A 5,448-nucleotide genomic window follows, 5' to 3' on the forward strand; every position below is an offset into this window, starting at 1 on the left:
TGGGATCCTAGGACTGCATTTTCCTCCCTCCACGCAAGGGTCCTGGGAATGGAGGTGAGCCCCAACCCCAGTGTCTTGGAGTCCAAAGAGAAAGCTCTCTGACCAGTGGAGAATTCGAACACAGCTGGAAGCCTATTGGGCTGATGCTCTGTTCCCGCTGCAGAGGGAAGTTGGCCAGGAGGCTCCGGGTCAGTGGGCACCAGGGTGACATGTTGCAGAGAGCATAGTCTGTGCTTACCCAGCACTAGCCCCGCATGTGTGCCGACACAGCTTTGGCCCACAGACTTCTAAAAGCTTGAGTGCTACACGGCTGTGTGAAGTTGGGCCAGCTCAACCTGACTGCCCTGAATCGAGGTGCCCAGTCCTGGCTCCAACCAGCCTCATCAGGCCCTGCCCTGAACAGCAGTAAATAACAGGCCAGTGCCTACAACTCCAGCCCCAGGTTCTCCTGCCCTGCAGACACATTCCTGGCCTCCTGGGTGGGTGTCAAAGAAAAGAAACGCACAGATTCTTTAGTGCTCTCAGGAGGTAGGCCACATCCCCCGCCCCCACCCCCCTCCAAGCTCCTGGATGCCTGATCCCAGTTTGAGAACCCAGAATCAAAATGTGAGGCCAAGCTCTATAAATTTAACACAAGGAAAGAGTCAAATCACTATTCAGGGATACACACACACAAATGTTTGTTAGGGTGCTATTTGTAAGAGTGAAATTGTCAAAATAGGCCACATGTCCAATATCACCGGATTAAGTCAATCTTGACTATTATAGCCATATAATAAAAAGGCTTTAAAAATGAGGATATGGATTTCTATTTACTGCTACAAAAAGGTGCCTGACATATTGTTGAATCAAAATAACACACCGCTATATTTTACACGTGGCATGAGCGTATGTGTGTACGCTTGTGTGCATACTTTATGTATGCGCATAAGAAAAAACCTGGAAAGAGACACTTAAAATGGTTATCTCTGGGAATATGATTATAAGTCATTTACATAATTTTAGGTACTATCTATAAAATCTTTTTTTTTTAAGAGATTTTTGCCATAGGGCACATGTGCTCACCAGAGACAAAGAGAGGGAAAGTGAGAAATCACCCCTCAGGGGGATGGCCATGCTGAAATCCCTTCTCTCTTCTCCTTTTGGGATTTTGGGCACACATGCACACACTCCTGGAATTTCAAGCCACCGATCTAGGACCTGAACTGAAGTTGGCCATGTGAAAATCCAGTGCCTTTAACTACAGTGCCTGTTGGGCCCTAAAAAAGTCTTTTTACAAGGAACAAATAACATTTTAATAATTGAAGATATGTTTTAATTTTTTAAAAAGTTAAATGATAAAACTTAAATTTGTTAAATTACAAAAGAGGAATTACGGTTTTTGAGGCGCTGTGAAGATCACCTCAATGCTGGCCACGCCTTATCTAACTTCCTGGGGGAGCCTAAGACCCAGGCACGTGAAGACCGTGATTCTCTTAGGTTAACTCCAGGGGATTGAGACCAAGATGGCTTAGCTAAGCCCCAGCCACCAATGACACATACCAGTGGTAAACACCTCAGGGACCCAAAGAGGTACCAAAGACATTTTCCTTCCTTTCCCCAGACACTTAGCATGAGAAAAGACGGCTGGCTGTGGCCACATCAGAAGTCCTACTTATTTCCAGGTGAGCTGAGTGGAGACCTACCTCGCGCCGCCCGTCTCTGGCAAGTTCTGGATTAGTCCCCAGGATGTAAAAACCTCGATGACCACCGACACTTAACAAAGCATGAGCATCACCAGGAAGCCAGATGGTCTGGAAAGAGAGGGGAAAATAGGGAGGTTGGGGAGGAGAAAAGACTTTTTTTTTTTTGCAAAAAGATCCATTTTGAATTCCAGAATTTTAGAAGCCCCCCCACCCCCCACCCTAAATCAATGCCAGTCTCTGCCTTGGATGTTGCAGATGCACCCAGCATCTTGGTGGTCTATCACGGAAGGTGTCTGGCCTTCCCTTGACCAGAGAAAGGTCAGGGGCCCCAGTTATATCAGACATCATTCCCTGTACTAGGAACTGTGAACCAACGCTCCAAGCACTAAAGCTCGAGCTACAGCGGAGGTGCCCTGACAATGGCACTCAGGACTGTCCATTGGCTCCTGCTGCCCCCACAACCCCACATCCCCTCAGGGCAAGTTGGTCTGGCCATGCATGGTAGAGTACCAGACGGCAGTGCTGAAAACAACATGGCTGACCACTCGTTTGGAGACCCGGCATGGTCAACCTGAAACTTGCAGGTATGAGCATGCATGCTGGAGATCTTCAGGAGCTTCAGGAGCTGGAGGACTGGAGGAAGGGCTTCACAGCCCAGCCAGACCTCCTGTGGACTATCTCACACAGGGTGTGTCCAAACTCTGCCATGCACACTCAGGTAATGGGGCCAAATGGGTGGCAGAAAACCAGATCCCTTCCCCTTTCACCACCATTCTGCTATTAACACTGAATAAAAGCAAGAACAATAGCATTGTCTTCCACTTAATCTGAATGAAGCGACCCCAGCCAGAGATAGGAAAAGTAAGTGTAAGTCTTTAATCTAATGCCGAAAAGGACACAAACTCCAGAATTACAAAAATAAATCATTACTTCTTTTAGACAATGGGCAAAAGACCTTGAGGAGGCAAAGGATGGGTACCCTGGGGGAATTCCTTTAAAAATATATAGATTTAATACCTAGTAGAAAGAAGCTATCTATTATGGGGAGGCAGGGCTATGCTGACTTTCCTCCTTCAAATGTAATATATGAGAAAGCCATCTTCGCGACGGGAAATGGCATCCTCTACTGCAGAAGCACACGACTGTCATTACCTGGGAATCAATATATTTTTTAAGCTGAATATATCATTATCAATTGATTTTCCTTTTTCCTCTTAGCACTCCAGAATCCTGAGTAGCAGGGGAAAGCTTTAATGTGATATGAAGGATTTGGACAAGTAAATAAGTTATTGTAAACGAATTCCACCTTACGGCCAGTTTCTCTCCGACAACGCCACGGGTCTTTCTCAGATCCTCTCAACCTAAGCTTTTTCAGCTACCTCTGACAGGGACACACGTGAGCCATATCAAATAGCCATTTTAAAGCTGAAGGTGGCAAAAAATATTATTTTCCCCAAGGATAGACTATTCCTTTTACGATTAAGAAATAACCTCTGTGGAGAAGCAAAGTAAGCCAAGGTCACCATTTAATTCTGACACAGAGCCCAGGTCGTGAGTACATTTCCTCTACCGAGCCGATGTGAAGCACGCAGCGGTATCGATCACTTTGGCCACAAGGTATTGGCAATACCGGTGATACTGAGATCAATGAGCTTCTGGGAAAGGTTCTCGGCAGAGATGTGTTGATAGAGAGAGGTCTGGGAGGTGGCAACCAAACCATGTTTAGGTTCTTGAGAATCTCATTCATGCAATCATTTAATAAGCATGAACTGAGTGCCTGTTCTGTGTCAGGCTGTGTTCTAGGCCCTGGGAATACATGAGTAAACAGAAAAATATCCCTCTCCTCGTAAAGCTCATGTTCTAGAGGGTACAAACATCTAGAAAGTGATAACCTTAAGAAGTGACTGAGAGAGAACTGGATGCTATATGAGACGGTAGTAAGAGAGGGTGAGGGAAAGGGGAAGCGTATTAGGGCCCTAGCACGCAGTTTGAGTCCGGTGGGCAGGATCAGCCTCACAAGGACTTGACATTGGAGTCTGTACTCGAAGGAGAGGCAGACTGGGTCATGCACGAATCTGGAGCAGCGTGTTCTAGGCAGAGGGGAGAGCCCATGTAAACACCCTACCCTGGGCAGGGCATGATTGATGCGTTCCAAGATCTGCAAGGAGGCCATGGTGGCTATATGTGGAGATTCTAGTAGGAGAAACCAGAGGGGTGAGTCCCCAGACTGTGGAGGACCGTGCAGGCCACTAAAAAGGCTACTAATGGACAGCCCAAAGATCCTGGCCACCAAGTCCTAGAAGGCACGCTCAGTCTCTGAGACGAACTCTGGCCTGTTGCATCCCAGGTTGCAACCAGGTTGTGCTGAAGGAATGCAGCTCGGGCCAGACAGCAGCGGTGACGGACAGGAGTGGGAAGGAGACACAGGGCTGTCCATGACCTATCCCGATGACAATGGCCTTGCTCTTCCTACTCTATGGTCCCCTGAGGCCACTTCCAGAAAAAAGAACAGAAACGGTTTTGGACAAAAATTAACTGTGTGCCAAGCTGAGTTCTTGTGGGACTTTTCCTTACTGTGCCAATGCAAAGATCCTGACGTGAACTGATGCATTATCCACGGAGCCCCCTACGTTTGCCTTATGTTTGTTCCTGCAGGTCTGCCTCCCACCCTCTCTGCCCTGCGCTGTGCCTGGGAGACTCACACGGCCCATATGGACCCTCTATACCCCCTGTTCCCACCCCTAGCCCCCCATGTCTTCATGGCTGCCATGTCCCATGACCTTAGCTAAAGGTCACAATTCTAGCTGGGGGAGAGTGGCTTTCTCTCGGGGCTGCAGTAATAGCTCCCTCCCCTTGCCTCCTTAGGTTGAAAGGAAGTAATTCTCCCCACTTTGGGTCCAGCACTATTGTGGTACCCATACCTTCCTGAATAGTCCTTCTATTGAACTCTCTTCGAATGACATATTTGAATGCATCTATGTCCCTTCATGACCCCAACCGATACATCCACAGAAGCTTAAAGCAGAACTTTGGAATCAGGCAGATCTGAAGTAGATCTGGTTCCCATTCTTAAAACTAAAGGACCTGTTACATAAATTCTCCTCCTCTTTCTCCTCGTCTTCTTCCTCCCCATCAGCATCACCATCCCGTTATTGCCCAGCACCCACTCAGAGTCCCCCAGGAAGTAGTACCTACTTCATGGCATTGGTGCCCATCCTAACCAGAAACTCCTTCCATGAGAGAGTTTCTCTGCTTTGGCATTAATTTATGTCTCAGTGATTTTATTTGTTCACATCTTCCGTTTCTTGCTTTATTTTTTTCCCACTCGACGTCCATTCCTTGTAGTGAGATCCTGGGCTTCCTGACAGTAAACATTATCTTAATCAATCTCTGGTCCATAGCGCCCATCACATGGGGTAGACTAATAGTTCCATGACTCATTATCTTTCTTCTTAGGAGGCCTACAAGTTACATCCATGCATCAAAACACATTCTACTCTAATGAGATGTATGGCATTTAAAGTGATTTTAAATGACTAGAAACTGATTTCTAATAATAATTTTGTTCCCAAGCTCACGTAGTAAAAATCCTAAATTTTCAGATTATGGTCTGGGAAAATGAATCTCAGGAATGAAGCCAAGAACGAATTGAGAGACAGGTATGGTGTTCTATCTTCAGGCGAGATGAAGACTGTCTCAGGACTTGATTTTTGACATCCCTGGTCAAAGTGACCTCTTCCTTTCTACTGCTTTCATCATCACT

General features: G+C 46.7%; 1 protein-coding gene across 1 annotated transcript in view; it reads right to left on the bottom strand.

Moving 5' to 3' along the window:
• The window catches only part of KLHL29 (kelch like family member 29), a 355,223-nt gene that overhangs the window by 256,794 nt on the left and 92,981 nt on the right, over nucleotides 1-5,448 (bottom strand). Inside the window, exon 2 of the mRNA XM_006167658.3 lies at nucleotides 1,686-1,793. The gene's annotated coding sequence lies outside the window, so the exon portion shown is untranslated. The remainder of the gene's footprint in view (nucleotides 1-1,685; nucleotides 1,794-5,448) is intronic.

Source organism: Tupaia chinensis, unplaced genomic scaffold (genome assembly GCF_000334495.1).
Source record: "Tupaia chinensis unplaced genomic scaffold, TupChi_1.0 Scaffold144952_1, whole genome shotgun sequence".
In the NCBI taxonomy this organism is placed as follows: domain Eukaryota; kingdom Metazoa; phylum Chordata; class Mammalia; order Scandentia; family Tupaiidae; genus Tupaia; species Tupaia belangeri.